At 39.7% G+C, this 18,638-nt stretch overlaps 1 pseudogene; it reads right to left on the reverse strand.

Moving 5' to 3' along the window:
- Positions 1–1,433: 1,433 nt before the first annotated feature.
- LOC113605891 (protein lin-28 homolog A-like) lies at positions 1,434–1,991 on the reverse strand (annotated as a pseudogene).
- Between the last annotated feature and the right edge of the window lie 16,647 nt (positions 1,992–18,638).

The raw sequence follows: 18,638 nt of genomic DNA on the forward strand, positions 1-18,638 counted from the left end.
TCAGAATTTTTAAAGGTTAAGGATTTTAGTCCTTGCTTCATATATCCATTCCTGGGCAGCACAGGATGTATACAAAGGTATCGTTCTTAAAACCTGTCCTTCTCAGCTCACATTAAAACACACACACACACACACACACACACGCACACGCACACACACACACACACACACACTCCCTGTTGTGCATGGTAGGCCTGGCCCAATCCAGTGAAGGATGGATCTGGTATGCAGAGTGAGTGCCATGTCCAGAGATTAGAGCTCTGGAACGGGAGACCTTTATCCCATAGGCGACCCACATCCATTCTTGGCTTTTGCTCGGTGCCTTTCACCTGGCCCACCTAACCTGGCTCAGCCTCTCCTAACCGCTCTGCCTCGCCTTTTCCTGTTCATACCAATTTCCAGTCTTCCAGGAGAAGGAGATCAAGTCATGGGGCAACCCAGTTAAAACCTAGTCTCCCATGAAACATTGACGGTAGAGAGGTTGCCAGAGGATACTATAGCAGAAAAGCCAGCTCTAATTGGCAAAAATGAGGTAGTTCAATAGGTTGTGCACTCCAAATCGTCATTCTCCGTGGTGAGAGAACAAAAGGTGAGAGAACAAAAGGTGTCTCTGCTGTGCAGACCCTGAGACCACTGTGCAGGAATAAGGGCCTTAGATGAAAACACAAAACCAGAATATTTATATTAAGAAAAAAGTTAACTCAAGATATACCATTTGCACACAACTAGTTCAGTTGGCATCCTGAGACAGCGGGACCCAAGGTGCAGTTATTGAAGGGAGCAAATAAACATAAGCGTCTTGGCTTAGAATACCATATGGGAGGGAGTGGGCAGCTGAGCAGCAAGTCTGCAGCTGTCTCCCCAAGCACCCCTTTTGCCTGTCATCACAACCCATTTCCTGGGACAGTTCCTGGCACCCTATCTCAAGAGTGGTTATGAGGAGACAAGATGTGGAAAAATCCAGCCTTACCCCTGAGAGATTCCCTCCTATGGAATATAGTGGCTTGTGGGTTGAACCCTTCAAGGTTAGGCACGAGGTGGTCTCATGCCTAATCTTTGCACTCTGGCATGGCAAATATTATTGTTACATACCCTTCTTTAAAAGGAAAACAACTTCTCTACTCAGGCCACTTTCAAAAGCTGGAATTCGGGGGGTGGAGACTTGGATAAAGCATACAGGCTCTAGAGGGATTTCCTCCAAAGCCCTCCTGTGCATTTGAACAGAGTATGGTTGGAGTTCCTTTGTCTCACCACTACCCTGACCCAAGTGGGAAGAGGGGGCGATGGTGTGGACCCAGTCAGAGATACATGGTAGTGCCAGCTGCCCCTACCCACCCTGTCCCCACTGTGCCACTCTGCAGATTGATGCCCGCTCCTGGAAACTTCCTGATGGCAAAAGGATGGCCCCCACACTGAGGCTCAGTCCTTAGCCTCTAAAGCAGGGCAGGGCCCTGGATCTCCTCTTCCTCCCCAAAGTATGCTGGCCTTCCTTGTGAGCTGGGGACTTTCAGTGTACCGGAGGCTGCCACGTGGCAGATGTGGCATGTCTGGGCCTGGGGTGGCTCCTTGCATTCCTTGCCCTGATGGTCTAGACCTCCACAGTTGTCTCATCTGTCTCACTTTCATCTTCCTTCTGCATGTATTTCTCTTTTGGCCACCTCACACTCCCAATACCGAGCACCCACCAGGGCTGGTGACACAGAGATTCCAGTCCCTAAGAGGACTTCTCAGAGGTGAACTCCATTGCCTCACCATCCTTCAGGCTCCGGAAGCCCTCCCTGTGCAGTTTACTCTGGGGCACAAAGTGCAGCACGACCTTGGGGCTGGCAGTCACAAACGGCAAGCACGACCTGTGCTCCCGCTGGGACCCACTTACAGGTGCTGGCATGGTGCTGCAGCTGCGGCTCTGCTATCTGGGCCATGTCCTCTGACGCCACCTCTGGTGCCTTGGTGCTGCCACCTGCGAACTGCTGGCCTGACGTGGAGACCATGGTAGTCGGTTGAGCTCCTGATCAAGAGGTTGCTGCCCCCTGAGAAATCCAGAGGCAAAAGGTGGTGGGAGAAGAGGCTGCTGCAGCTTCTGTAGTACTCCAGGTGATGCTTATGACACGAGCAATTGAGAATCGTGATTTAGATAGAGCAAGAGAGTGCGTGAGGAGCAGGTTTAAATAGTGTATAAGCATGTAGGAGAGATTACTTATGATAGACCTGCGGCTTCCAAAGCTCACGCTGGGGAGGTTAGGAGAGTACGGAGGAATGGGATTTGAGATTGGGTAAATAAGCATCAGATAGTTAGCATCTGGACTCTGATGGCTCTGGGAGAGTGGACTTGGACCTGAGGTACTTAGGAAGAATCTCAGTAACTGTCAGAGGTGATGTGTCTGAAATAATTGAACTGAGAATAAAATTGCACTTAACTGTGAAGAATGCACTTTATTCAAGATCCAGTCATAATTGTAAATCCAGTAGTTCTCACCCAGGTCTAATCACAGTAGCACCAAAATTGAAGTTACTGCTTTTTTTTTTTTTTTGCGGTATGCGGGCCTCTCACTGTTGCGAGCGGACGCGCAGGCTCAGCAGCCATGGCTCACGGGCCCAGCCGCCCCGTGGCATGTGGGATCTTCCCGGACCGAGGCATGAACCCGTGTCCCCTGCATCGGCAGGCGGACTCTCAACCACTGCGCCACCAGGGAAGCCCCGAAGTTACTGCTTTTATTACCTGAAGAAGAACACACAGTTTAGCTTCTCAGAGTCTCACCTTTCAAGTGTGTCTAACATGAAAATGAATGTATTTTTCCTAATACTTGAAATAGAGAACATTTTACTTTTGAGCCCCCTTTGGTCTAAATCCTCTAGGACTAGTTAATACATGCTTGGGTCAAGCCCTCTGGCATGATCCAACTAACACCAGGATAGGGGTTTCTGATTCTTCAACTATTTTGAAAAGACAATACAATACGAAAAGATAAAGTCATTTGCATAATTAGCTGCAAGTTATTTTGGACTGTGCCCCCTTCCTTCCCCTTCCTCCCCCACCACACCCCCCCGTAGGCTTAGAGGAAAGATACAAGAGGGGATAGAAGAAAAAAATAGGAGCAAAATGAATTTTACATTTTCTGCATTTGACAGCATTGTTCTTTCTACTGCTTAATGATACCAGATTATGAACAGTTTGTAAGTTTTTTCATAATATAAGTGCCTATCATCATCAGGGGTATTTTGTTTTTCCTCACTAAGACCATTCACTCTTATTTGCGTAGTGAAATCTCAGAAACATGCGAAAGACATAAACCACTGAAATTTAGACTATTTTTAGCCATAAATGGTTCTGATCAGCACGCATATCTGTAGCACTCGCTGCATATTTACCATGCATTATTAATTCTTTATGTTCACTAAGGCAGATATCTCAGTCTTAATATTCCTTTGTATTCCATTAGATTTATGGTACATCGTAAATCCTCAGTACATATGAGTTGATTTATACAGCTGTGAAAGAGGATAGGTTCAAATTCGTTGGTGATTCCAGTTGGGAAATTCGAGGTCTGTACAACTGCACATGGATGAACGTTGATAAGTGAAATGTCTGGTGGATACTATGAGAATATTCTAACAAAAATCATTTAGGAAAAGTGGGCAATTCTTTATGCAATGAGAAATTTACAAAAGAATGGTGATATATTTCAAAGCTTGTCTTTATAAGATTTGCACTTATAAGCATTTTCCAAAGTTAGAGAAAAAGACACTCTAAATCCTTTCGGGAATCTTTATTGCCGTTTGCATACATAGATACTCTCAGGGGGCCCTCGGTTATAAATCCCTTCTTTGTGATGAAGACAGGGCAGCTTTTGCCTCCCTTGCTGACCACACCTTATACATATGCCACGTCTGTCAGGAACAGTCTTCGTCTTCTGTGTGCCCCATCCTGGAAAGTACCCACATACGATTTTCTTTGCTTCATTTCTGGGTACAAATGTTTCTCTTTCTGGTTTGTTATATCAAAGATTGGGGCTATTTTGAAATATTAAGAAGCAAATGAAAATCCATCTGGCAGAGATTTTTTAAAGACATTTATCACCATTTTGGGAGCAATAAGAAGCTATTCTGTCTTCATTAAGGACAAAGTAATTGTCAATATGCTTAAATTGCTGGAAAGTGCACTAAGAATAGACACAAGGAAGAGTTTCTCTGTAGCGAGTGTTGTTAGGCCCTTGAATGGGTGACATAGGAGGCAGGTCACTTCAGAATAGATTTTTATTAATAAATCTTGGGTGTCTTAATAAGATCTGAATTATAGACAAATGTACATTTCTCATATTTTGGAAATAAACAAAACCAAAACTTCCCACCAAAATGTCCTTCTTTAAGGCATCAGTTCTTCCCAGAGCTAATAATAGTTGAAGGCATATGGAATAGATTCCACTGAAGACTATGAGTGCTGCTATGGAAAGATCTTCAAGGAATTTTGTTAAGTGTGTAAAAGCAAGGTGCCCACACAGCGTGTATAACTATGGCTGCCTTCAAAACGGCAGTATGACGTTAGAAATCGGGTGTGAGAGAGAGCTTTTTGATTTTGAATCTAGTGAATATATTGCCTATTCTGAAATAAATAAAAATAATAAAATTCTAAAAGCTCTTTGTTACTAAACAACAACAACGAAAAACACCCTGAATTCATCTGATGTTGACCAATAGGGAAGTGGTTAGATGGTACTCCATCTAATGGAATAAACTCTGCATCTGTTAAAAAGAATGAGGTAGATAGGCATAGAGAACGTAGTAAGTGAACAAAAGCAAAGTGCAGTATGTGCAAAGTTTCATTTCTGTACATTTTTAAAGGTCACTCAAAGAGCATTATATACATACACTATTCTATGTGCGGGTGTTCTTTTCTGGAAGGACACACATGGAATGATGAATAGAGATTAGCCATGGGGAGAGAATAGAGGGTGAATGTATGGGGAGGATGATTTTATTTGTCATAAATTTCTGAGTATTTTTAATATGTGTGTGTGTTATTTTTATTTAATGAACACCTAATAGTTAATTTTTGTTATGCCTCTGTGAAAAATTTTTAGTGTCATATTCCATATTTTCCTAAATTGATGTGAATCCAAGTGGATGAATTATATAATATAGAAAACTCCTGTAAAAATTTCACAAGGAGATAGATAGCAGCCAATCTATTCTAGACACTTTCTTTTTCTTTTCTTTTTAGTCACAGTCTTTAGGAGTGATTTATTAAAAATGATTGGATTAAAAAAATGATTGGATTTTCCAAATTATTAGCAACAGTATGATGCAGTGGAAATAGTAGCCTGAGAGTCTCACTGAGACTTCCACTTGGGCCCTTTCAACCTAAGACACAGCAATCTTCTGTGTTCAGAGAAAGAGATGACTAGTTTAAGATTCTGTCCCCCTTAGAATTCCAGGATTCTAATTCTTATTGCTAGAAAGCAGAGGATTCAATGCTGATTTAAGTAATTCTGTGATTCAAAGATTTTTAATATCCTACGTGATATTATATATCAGCAGTTAGGAATGCTGGCTCTTATACCAGTGTGTGGGGGGTAGTACCTAGGTAGACTTGGCGATTATGGTTGGTATAATAATGACCCTCCAAAGATGGCCATGCTTTAACCCCTGAAACCTATGTACGTGTTACCTTACATAACAAAGGGATTTTTGTAGTCCCTTTTGCAGATATGATTAAGGACTTTGAGATGGGAAAATTATTCTGGAATATCATAATCACAGGGATCTTTGTAAGAGGGAGGCAGGAGGGTCAGTGTCAGTGGGGAAGAGGTGAAGATGACATCAGAGGTCACAGAGTCAGAGAGATTTGAGGATGCTATACTTCTGACTTTGAAGACAGAAGAAAGGACCTATAACCAAGGAAAGCAGGAAGTCTCCAGAAGCTGGAAAAGGCAAAGAAACAGATTCTTCTCTTGGACCTCCAGAAGGAACAAAATCCTGCTGACACCTTGATTTGAGCCCAGTGAAACCCATTTTGGACTTCTGATCTCCAGAATCATATCTTTTTTTTTTTTTTTTTTGCGGTACGTGGGCCTCTCACTGCTGTGGCCTCTCCTGTTGCGGAGCACAGGCCCCGGATGCACAGGCTCAGCGGCCATGGCTCACGGGCCTAGCCCCTCCGCGGCATGTGGGATCTTCCTGGACCGGGGCGCGAACCTGTGTCCCCTGCATCGGCAGGCGGACTCTCAACCACTGCGCCACCAGGGAAGCCCCAGAATCATATCTTAATAGCTTAATAAGTTTATGTTGTTTTAAATCACTAAGTTGTGGTAATTTGTTATAGCAGCAATAGGAAACTAATACAGTGATTTATATCTAGAATTAAAATTTGAGGGTCATATCAGTTGTTGTATGTGTTTCCATCTCCTTTAATACAAACAGAAATTGTCAACCAAAGCAAGACTGAAGAAAATTTGTGATCATTCACTAACAATTGATAATACACATAAAATGCTGTTGACTTTTATAAACAAAATATAAGAAAAGATAAATCAATAGGTAAGTTTTTTAAGGAACTTGCTTGGCTTTTAATTGTTAACACTGTTTCAGAAGGATAAGTTGCCAATAGCTATTTGATGAGAATAAGAATGAGGGAATACCATTATGCTTGGCATGGATGGTAGAAAACTGTAGGGAACTGTTTCAGTTTTTTCCTAGCCTTCCTATGTAAATAATCCTTTAGGAAGATGTGACTTTTTGTAGTCGTAGTAAATCCTGCCTGTAAGAATGATTAACACTGGCAACAAATACTTAACAAGTCCTGGTTCACTGTCCATCTACATCCCATTTTCTCTAGCTCAGCACTTCTCTGTTAGTTTCAATTTCAAATGTCAAGCACAATCCAAGTGGGACTTATGGAGAAGGGAATTTATAAACATAATATATTACAAGTGTCTTGTTTTCCTTCAGAATTGACCACATTTACCAAGATTCACTGTGCTTTTTTTTTTCTCACTGTGCTTTGTTTTTCCTCCCTATACAGACAGTGAAAGAATGTTGATGAGAGAGGTCCTGTGGTCATGATAAGTCTACTTTTAAGCCATGGAGACCCTTAGGGAAGGCTAATTCCAGGGTTTTCTGCTGAAGTCCACCCTCTGCCTGATGGCTGTCATTATTAAGAAATCCCATTTTTTTTCTTGTCTCAGTGAAATGTGTCTGGGGAGGAGGGGTGGGTGGAAAGAAGTGAATTCCCTGAATAGGGTCAGAACTACAAATTCTGTGAGTGAATGAATAAGAATCAGCTATAATCAGAGAGACAGATCTTCTTTGATGTTACAGAAAAACATAGCAAGCTACTTACATCTGCTCTCTGGAGACTTTGTTAGAAATTAGAAATGTGGGCTCTGTGGACAGACTCTATGTTTGAAATTTGGATTTGTCACTTGGATGCTGTGGCAGTACAGAATATTGTGTGGCACTTATCATATCCTTAATATTATCTTACATTGCAGACTGTTTATAATAGAAAAAAGAGTAAGAGAGGTAACTTTGCTATTCTAATGCTTCAGATATATGCCCACATAGAGAAGAAACACATAGAAGGAAGAAAATATAATATCTCTCGATCAATTACATAAAATATATTATCTCAATTTACTCGTTTGACACTGTGTCTTGATTCATGATTCATTATAATTAGGAATATTTTCCATTTCTAAAATCATTTTAGCAAGAAATCCATCTTATTTTAAATTTATTGGATATTTGAAGAAAATATTTGAAGAGATAATATCTGAAGTCTTCCCTAACATGGGAAAGGAAACAGTCACCCAAGTCCAGGAAGTGCAGAGTCCCATACAGGATAAACCCAAGGAGGAACATGCTAGACACATATTAGTCAAATTGACAAAAATTAAAGACAAAGAGAAAATATTAAAAGTGATAAGGGAAAAGCAACAAATAACATAGAAGGGAATCCCCATAAACTTATCAGCTGATTTTTCAGCAGAGATTCTGCAGGCCAGAAGGGAGTGGCATGATATATTTAAAGTGATGAAAGGGAAAACCTACAACCAGGAATACTCTACCCAGCAAGACTCTCATTCAGATTTGATGGAAAAATCAAAAGCTTTACAGACAAGCAAAAGCTAAGAGAATTCAGCACACCAAATTCAGCATTTACAACAAATGCTAAAGAAACTCCTCTAGGTGAAAAGGAAAGGCCACAACTAGAAACAAGAAAATTATGAATGGGAAAGCTACATACAGTAAAGGCAGGAAATCATCCACAAACAAATATGATATCAAAATAAGCAATTATGAGACTAAGAGAGTACAAATGCAGGAGATTGGAAATGCATTTGAAATTAAGAGACCAGAAACTTAAAACAATCTTGTGTATATATATATATATATATATATATATATATGTAGATTGCTATATAAAAACCTCATGGTAACTGCAAACTAAAAATCTACAGTAGATACACACACAAAAAAGAAAAAGGAATACAAACACAACACTAAAGATAGTTCTCAAATCACAAGAGAAGAGAGCAAAAGAAGAAGGGAAGGAAAAAGACCTACAAAAACAAATCCAAAACAGTTCACAAAATGGCAATAAGAACATACATATCTATAATTACCTTAAATGTAAACGGATTAAACACTTCAACCAAAAGACACATACTGTCTGAATGGATACAAAAACAAGACCCATATATATGCTGTCTACAACAGACCCAGTTCAGATCTAGGGACACATACAGACTGAAAGTGAAAAAAGGTATTCCATGCAAATGAAATCAAAAGAAAGTTAGAGTAGCAATACTCATATCAGACAAAATGGACTTTAAAATAAAGACTCTTACAGGAGACAAAGACGGACACTACATAATGATCAAGGGATCAATCCAAGAAGAAGATATAACAATTGTAAATACATATGCACCCAACATAGGAGCACCTCAGTATATAAGGCAAATGCTAACAGCCATAAAAAGAGAAATCGACAGTAACCCAGTAACTTTAACACCCCACTTACATCAACGGACAGATCATCCAGAAAGAAAATCAATAAGGAAACAGAGGCCTTAAATGACACATTAGATTGGATGAACTTAATTGGTATTTATAGAGTATTCCATCCAAAAGCAGCAGAATATACATTCTTTTCAAGTGCATGTGGAACATTCTCCAGGATAGATCACATGCTGGGCCACAAAGCAAGCCTTGGTAAATTTAAGAAAATTGAAATCACATCAAGCATCTTTTCCAATAATAACATTATGAGATTAGAAATCAACTACAAGAAAAAAACTGTAAAAAACATAAGCACGTGGAGGCTAAACAATATGCTACTAAACAACCAATGGATCACTGAAGAAATCAAAGAGGAGATCAAAAAATACCTAGAGACAACTGAAAACGAAAACACTATGATCCAAAACCCATGGGACGCAGCAAAAGCAGTTCTAAGAGGGAAGTTTATAGCAATACAATCTTACCTTAGGAAACATGAAAAATCTCAAATAAACAACTTAACCTTACACCTAAAGCAACTAGAGAAAGAAGAACAAACAAAACCCAAAGTTAGTAGAAGGAAAGAAGTCATAAAGATCAGAGCAGAAATAAATGAAATAGAGATGAAGAAAACAATAGCAAAGATCAATTAAACTTAAAGCTGGTTCTTTGAAAAGATAAACAAAATTGATAAACCTGTAGCCAGACTCATCAAAGAAAAAAAGGGAGAGGGCTCAAATCAATAAAATTAGAAATGAAAAGGAGAGGTTACAACAGACATCACAGAAATACAAAGGATCATAAGAGACTACTACAAGCAACTGTGTGCCAATAAAATGGACAACCTGCAAGAAATGGACAAATTCTTAGAAAGGTACAATCTCCCAAGACTGGACCAGGAAGAAAGAGAAAATATGAATAGACCAGTCACAATTACTGAAATTGAGACTGTGATTTAAAAAACCCCCAACAAACAAAAGTCCAGGACCACATGACTTCACAGGCAAATTCTATCCAACATTTAGAGAACTAACACCTATCCTTGTCAAACTCTTCCAAAATATAGCAGAGGGAGGAACACTCCCAAACTCATTCTATGAGGCCACCAACACCCTGATACCAAAACCAGCCAAAGATATCACAATAAAAGAAAATTACAGGCCAGTATCACCGATGAACATAGACACAAAAATTTGCAACAAAATAATGGCAAGCCAAATCCAACAATACATTAAAAGGATCATGTACCATGATCAAGTGGGATATTTACAAGGGATGCAAGTTTTTCAGTATCCGCAAATCAATCAGTGTGATACACCACATTAACATATTGAAGAATAAAAACCGTATGATCATCTCAATAGATGCAGAAAGAACTTTTGACAAAACTCAACTCCCATTTATGATAAAAACTCTCCAGAAAGTGGGCATAGAGGGAACATACCTCAACATAATAAAGACCGTATATGACAAACCCACAGCCAACATTGTTCTCAATGGTGAAAAGCTGAAAGCCTTTAAGATCAGGAACAAGACAAGGATGTCCACTCTCACCACTTTTATTCAACATAGTTTTGGAAGTCCTAGCCACAGCAATCAGAAGAGAAAAAGAAAAGGAATCCAAATTGGAAAAGAAGTAAAACTGTTACTGTTTGCAGATGACATGATACTATACATAGAAAATTCTAAAGATACTACCAGAAAACTACTAGAGTTCATCAATGAATTTGGTAAAGTTGCGGGATACACAGTTAATACACAGAAATCTGTTGCATTTCTCAACACTAACAACAAAAGATCAGAAAGAGAAATTAAGGAAACAATCCCATTTACCATCACATCAAAAAGAACAAACCTGCCTAAGGAGGTAAAAGACCTGTACTCTGAAAACTGTAAGACACTGATGAAAGAAATCAAAGGTGACACAAACAAATGGAAAGATACACCATGTTCTTAGATTGAAAGAATCAATAATGTCAAAGTGTCTATAATACCCAAGGCATTCTTGGGATTCAGTGCAATCCCTATTGGATTACCAATGGCAATGTTTGCAGATCTAGAACAAAAAACCTTAAGTATGGAAACACAAAAGACCTTGAATAGCCAAAGCAATCTTGAGAAAGAAAAATGGAGCTGCAGGAATCAGGTTTCCTGACTTCAGACTATACTATAAAGCTACCGTAATCAAAACAGTATGATACTGGCACAAAAACAGAAATATAGATTAATGGAACAGGGTAGAAGGCCCAGAAATAAACCCATGCACCTATGGCCAATTAATCTACAACAAAGGAGGCAAGAATATACAATGGAGAAAAGACAGTCCCTTCAATAAGTGGTGTTGGGAAAACTGGACAGCTGTATATAAAAGGGTGAAATTAGAACATTCTCTAACACCATACACAAAAATAAGCTCAAAATGGATTAAAGACCTAAGTGCAAGACCAGATAGTATAAAAAACTCTTAGAGGAAAACATAGGAAGAACACTCTTTGATATAAATAGCAGCAATATCTTTTGTGACTTGTCTCCTAGAGTAATGAAAATAAAAACAAAAAGAAACAAATGGGACCTAATTAAACGTAAAAGCGTTTGCATGGCAAAGGAAACCATAAACAACTCAAAAAGACAGCCCACAGGATGGGAGAAAATATTAGCAAATGATGCGACCGACAAGGGATTAATTTCCAAAATATACAAACAGCTCATGCAGCTCAATATCAAAAAACAACCCAATCAAAAAATGTTTGGAAGACCTAAGTAGACATTTCTTCAAAGAAGATATACAGATGGCCAAAAAGCATGTGAAAAGATGCTCAGCATCTCTAAGTATTAGAGAAATGCAAATCAAAACTACAATGAGGTCTCACCTCATACAGGTTAGAATGGCCATCACCAAAAATGTCTATTAACCATAGATGCTGGAGAGGGTGTGGATAAAAGGGAACCCTCCTATACTGTCAGTGGGAATAAATTGGTACAGCCACTATGGAAAACAGTATGGAGATTCCTTAAAAAACTAAAAATAGAGTTACCATATGATCCAGCATTTCCATTCCTAGGCATATATCCAGGGAAAACCATAATTTGAAAAGATACATGACCCCAAGGTTCATCGCAACACTATTTACAATAGCCAAGACATGGAAGCAACCTAAATGTCCATCGACAGATGAGTGGATAAAGATGTGGTACATAAATACAATGGAATATTATTCAGCCATAAGAATGAATGAAATAATGTCATTTGCAGCAACATGGATGGACCTAGAGATTATCATACTAAGTGAAGTAAATCAAAGACAGACAAATATCATATGATATCACTTATATGTGGACTCTAAAAAAATGATACAAATGAACTTATTTACAAAACAGAAACAGACTCAGAAAACAAACTTGTGTTTGCCGAAGGGGAAAGTTGAGGGGGACGGATGAATTGAGAGTTTGGGATTAGCAATGCACACTACAATGTGTGGAGTGGATGGTTGGCAGGGACTTACTGTATAGCACAGGGAACTCTACTCAGTGTTCTTTGGTGACCTGTATGGAAGAAGAATCTGAAAAAGAATATATATATATATATATATATATATATATATATATATATGTAGTGAATCACCTTGCTGTACACCTGAAACTGACACAACATTGTAAATCAACTATTTAAAAAAAAGAAACAAAGGAAACACAGTTTGCTGCTATTACTGATTCACTAGGTCTGGGGTGGGGGCTGTGAATGTGCGCTCCTAATAAACTCCCAGGTTCAGCTGATTCTGCTGATCCAGGGTCTGCACACGTGTTGAAAACCACTCTTACAGTATGTACATACTTTAAGAATATAAGTCAGTTTGTTCTTCCAAACCATTTAGGGCTTTTCCGTACAGGAAAAGCCAAAGTCCTGACAAAGCTTTCAGGGGGCCAGGTGCCCTGGCAGTTACCTCCCTTGCCTCATTCCCGAATCCCTTCACCATTGTTGAGAAACTCTGCAAGTGAAATAGTTTCAGTGTGCTTTGCTTTAACATCAAAGCTGGCAATGAAACAAAAACCATTTAATTCATTGAACTCACTGGATTTCCCAGTCCTGAGGAAAAATGAAATAAACCTACAACCATCAACACATTAATTAAAGTAAAACTATGCGAGTGAAATAGTTTCAAGGTGTTTTGCTTTAACATCAAAGCTGGCAATGAAACAAAAACCATTTAATTCATTGAACTCACTGGATTTCCCAGTCCCCAGGACAAATGAAATAAAGAAACCTACAACCATTGCATAGTTAAAATTCCAAATTCCTAACTCTAACCATTTAAACAACCCTGGCTGCAGGGTTGTTTCTGGAACAAACCAGGCACAGTCCAACCTGAGGGCCTTTGCACAAATAGATCTCCCAATTAAACGAGTCTCCCCTAAACAGGTACAGGACTCAGTCCTTTACCTCCTTCAGCCTTTGCTTAATTCTACCTTTTCACCTGATTTTAAATTGCGCTCCCCTCCCCCCTCCCACCAATCTACTTGGCATGTTGATTTCTGCAGCATTGTCTCCACCTGACAAGTAAGAACTACATCATTGCTTACTATCTACCTCCTCCCACTAAAACTCAAGTTCCACGAACACAGAGACCTGTGTTTATTGTATTTACCAGTGTTCACAATCATGATATTTTTTCCCAGGACGTAAGAGGTGCTCAACACATGCGTGGAATATGTGTTTACAGAACGGAGATACCCTAATCTGACCCTGTTTGTTCATGCTGTGGACACAGGCATTAAGTCACCCCAAGAACAGGGCATAAAGAAGCATTTGCAGAAAATGTCTCCTTTGCAAATGGGTAAAGCCAAGTCACCCAAGTGTGTGTGTATGGGGGGCGAAGAGTGGGTAGGACTTTAAAAATGCTATTGCCAAATGACTTAGTGCAATTTGACAATTCCACAGCTGTCAGCTATTTGTTGTTTTTGTGGTTGATAATCAGTCTATTGGGCAGTAGAGGCAGGTGGGAGGTGTATCCCCTCTCCACAACCCTATAACCAGAGTGTATCACAACCAAGATGAGGCTTAGAGCCCATTCTGATGAACATACAAACGTTCATTAGCAATCAAGCACCAAGCAGTCACATACTCTAAGTTCAGAGAGTTCCCTACACTTTGTCCCCAAGCATTCCTAAAATAGGGTGAAAATTTTCACTCTGGGGCAAATGCACTGATACCCACCAGACAGAACTGGTCAAACCTTTCATCTCTTCACAGGTATATCTGTGAAGCCAGGGCGGCTGAGGAGGGAGAACCCAGCCCCACAAGTTGCTCACAGTATAGGGTACAGGGGAAGGTGCTGGGTTAATGGGCTGCTCGGTCCCTAGACCCTGTCTGCCCAAGGGTGGTGGCATCTGTGCAGTTTTCAAGGCAGCCACATGGCTTGGCCATTGCTCATTGTGCCAAAGAGAAATTATTTCTGATGTTCCTTAGAAGTAGAGGAAGGTATTTAAGGTGCTTGGTAGTCTTCTCTAGATATAGAATCTCATTTAAGTTACTTCAAAGTTAACTAAAGGCCCCTAGGATATAGACTAAAGGTATTCAAACACCTCACACTATTTATACTGAAATATTTTTATTTAAACTACAGACAATATAATAAGTGTCTTTATATATACACATAAAGTTTAAAATGTGTTTGCTAAAATCATCAACACATTAATTAAAGTAAAACTATGCAAGTGAAATAGTTTCAAGGTGCTTTGCTTTAACATCAAAGCTGGCAATGAAACAAAAACCATTTAATTCATTGAACTCACTGGATTTCCCAGTCCCGAGGACAAATGAAATAAAGAAACCTACAACCATTGCATAGTTAAAATTCCAAATTCCTAACTCTAACCATTTACATTCTGTTTGTAGGATCTTCACCTTTGGAAACTCCTATCATCTTTCATGTAGACCGAACCCTAACACTAAACACCTGACACTTAATGCCTCAAATAGGAGATAATCAAACTTCTTTAAAAAATGTTCTGAACACAATTGGTGAGTTTGTTCACAACTAATACACAGAAATACACATTCAACAAATCTCACAAAACTACTAGCCTTTTCTACCAAACATTAAAACAGTTTGAATTGTAACAGGAAAGGCTTCCTGTCCTTAAACAGGCAGAGTTGAGAGATGTCTAAGGTAGTTTGTAAATCTAAGTGGTTTAGAACAACTCAAAAGCATTTAATTAAAGCAGAATGTTCCGTTACAGCTCCTAGTCCTGTAGGATATATATTCTTCATATTCTCTTCCATTATGGTTTATCACAGGATACTGAGTGCGGTTCCCTGTGCTATACAGTGGGACCTTGTTGTTTATCTATTTTCTATTTAATAGTTTGCACCTGATGGTCCCAAACTCCCAAACCATCCCTTCCCCACCTCCCTTGGCATCCACAAGTCTGTTCTCTATTAGATCCCTTTAATAATTAGATCAGACTGAATATTCGTGGAACGAGAGAGCCGAGAAGTAGCAAGAGGTTATTATTGGCATAGCTGACAAGTAGAAGCCCCTTAGGACCATGTTTCCATAACTTACGAAGCACAGGACATGCTGCCTCCTGTCATCGAAGTGCTATGTGGATACCAGGCCGTCAGCAAGTTATGAGCTGCAGAACTTGGGTTTTCGTGCAAGTTTAAATGTCACTCTTCTAAGACTCAGCATGTGGTGAAACAAACTTAATTGAACCCAGTCACCTTTTTCCTTAACCTGGCAGGGATTCAACACCCCTTATCAGTCGCAACAGTTCTCTTGTCAGCATTCATGTCACCAAGAGGAAATGACCCTGATCCCAGTTCCAGTGTTGCATGGTGACATGCATCCATACTTGTCCTATTCTCTCCTACAGGACACATCATCCCCATCTTAGGAAATGTGTTGTCGGTTGGGTCTTTTTCAAAGCAACATAACTCGTAACTGGTGGAGAAAAGATGTAGTCCCAGGTCCACCCAGTCAGCTGGCTTCTGTTCCTTGATGCTGGGAACCACGTGAACTCAGTTGTAGCCTTGCTCCTTCCTATTCTTGTAAACCTAGGCTTTCTTGTCTGCTTTGATGCCAGGAAAAAAAAAAAAAAAAGGATTGGATATATACTCTCACTAACCTCAATAATTCTTATTTTAGAATTTTAGTGGGAGGTATTGAGAAACAACCCTTGTTGTTATTCTTGAAATTTATTCTTAAAATTGTTACTAGATTGAATTACAGCCGTGAAATGTTAGTGCCCATGCACTGCAATAGATTTCAGTTATCCATACAAAATCTTTCTTTAATAAAAGTGTAATAAAAACCTGACTAATCGTACATATAACCAGTATTTGATCCAATTCATTGGAAGTTCTGAAAATACTCACCAGCCTTGGTAGCCAACGTATCCAATCTATTTTTTAAATTCTTTTTTGAACCATAATTATTTTTTACTCAAAAAATAATCCCAGGAATATTTTTAATAATAAATGAAATATATCCTAATTATGTCTATTCCAGTAACAAAATGGGGATAACTTTGAAGTGTGGGTAGAGGCAGAGGAATTTTTACTCTTGGCTTATCTAGCAAGCAGGGCTAGCTTTTTGGGCATGGGGTGTGTATCACATATGACCCCCATGCTCAGAGGAGTCTGATGCTTGGTTTAATGCTCTACTGTCCTCTTCAGGAAATTCTTAATATACTATTTTTGAGCATGTGGTGAGCAGAGGAGATACCCTGGGGGGACAGCCCTGCCAGTGTTTGTGATCTAGCAGCAGTGCCTGATGGCTCTGACTCAGTCCCCTGGGCACAGCATGCAGAGCAATTGTTCTGGCCAGCCCCAGGGCAATCCAAGGAGCCACTGGGCTGACTGGGTGACCGGGAAAGGACCTGGGACCAGATTGGCAGCGGTGACAGTGAAAGCAGCAGAGGAAGTGACTGCTGTACCCCTGGGGAAAGCAGAGGGCCCAGGCAGCCCTGGGAACTGTGGGAGGCCGGCTTGCCCGTTAATTCACGAAGAGAACCGGTCCCTGCAGCTCCTGCACAAATATTAACTATGATTTAGTGCTGGAACAGGAACTGCTAGTGCTCAGGCAGTAAACTTTGTCAATAAATTATTAGAAGATAAAAGCATACACATGGATATTGCAACAAAGCATATCAGAGTTGTTAGAATTATTCAAAGAGTTTAGAGTCTCTGGTTATGAAAACTGCTGCAACATTGTAAACAAATATCCACTTACACATAGAAATTAGTCTGTAGCTAGCAGCAGACAGAAAAGAGCCCTTTTCCTGTGAACTTCAAATGAACAAATTACTAACTAGGAAGACAATTTTAAAATTATTTTTCTTGTTATTGAAGATAACAGCAGCAGAACACATAAGTAGGTGTTTTCAATGATGTAGAAATGAAGCCATTTTCAGCTTCTTAAACAACTTCAAGTTATAGGAAATATCAGAGGAAATATTAAAATGCCACTATAATTTTTAAAATTCAGATTACACGAAACTGATTTTTATGAAGAGCTAAATCTTTTTAGAAAAATTGTTCTGTGAACCATTAGTTCAAATGACTAAAATTTATATTTCAAAATAATTTATCAGGGCTTCCCTGGTGGCGCAGTGGTTGAGAGTCTGCCTGCCGATGCAGGGGACACGGGTTCGAGCCCCGGTCCGGGAAGATCCCACATGCCGCGGAGCGGCTGGGCCCGTGAGCTATGGCCGCTGAGCCTGCGCGTCCGAAGCCTGTGCTCCGCAACGGGAGAGGCCACAACAGTGAGAGGCCCGCGTACCGCAAAAAAAAAAAAAAAAAAAAAAAAATAATTTATCAGAAATACACCCAATATTGTCACTTTTTTATAAAATATTCTTCACAGCTCCAGTAATAGGTGTATCAGCAGAAAGATTCTTCTCAAAATTAAAAATTATAAAAAACCATTGATGCATTTGCCGAGATGATTGATGTCATATTTATATTGATTGCAAATGAATTGGCTAAAAGCATATAATTTTTTTTTTTTTTTTGCGGTACGCGGGCCTCTCACTGTTGTGGCCTTTCCCGTTGCGGAGCACAGGCTCCGGACGCGCAGGCTCAGCGACCACGGCTCACGGGCCCAGCCGCTCCGTGGCATGTGGGATCTTCCCCGATCGGGGCACGAACCCGTGTCCCCTGCATCGGCAGGCGGACTCTCAACCACTGCGCTATCAGGGAAGCCCCAAAGCATAGATTTTGATGACTTAATTGTAGAAAAGTGAGTCAAATCTTACGATCAATCAAAATATCCCACTTAATAGGCTACTGTATTTATAATTAGAACACCAAAATATTATGTTTTATAATTTATATTTTATATGGTTATTTATGTTACTATTACCCTGATCATGTTTTGTAAGTAATAAAATATTTTAAGGGAAAATCTTTTTTAGCAGCACTTTCTTCTTACTCCTTGAAAAAGGGGCCCTGCATTTTCATTTTGCTCTGGGCCCCACAAACTGTGTAGTCCACCCTGATAGCAAGATTTAGCACTGATGCTCCCCTCCAGACATCTTCTCCTTGAGTTCTTATTCTTTACAACTTGAACTGACAGATGCTTTTGCCCATTAGAAATAGCAATGTTTCATGTTTAAGAATATTTGCCTTTTAGCACTCAAAA

The sequence above is a fragment of the Aethalodelphis obliquidens genome, unplaced genomic scaffold (genome assembly GCF_003676395.1).
Source record: "Aethalodelphis obliquidens isolate GAN/ISIS:26980383/991018 unplaced genomic scaffold, ASM367639v1 scaffold3, whole genome shotgun sequence".
In the NCBI taxonomy this organism is placed as follows: Eukaryota; Metazoa; Chordata; class Mammalia; order Artiodactyla; family Delphinidae; genus Aethalodelphis; species Aethalodelphis obliquidens.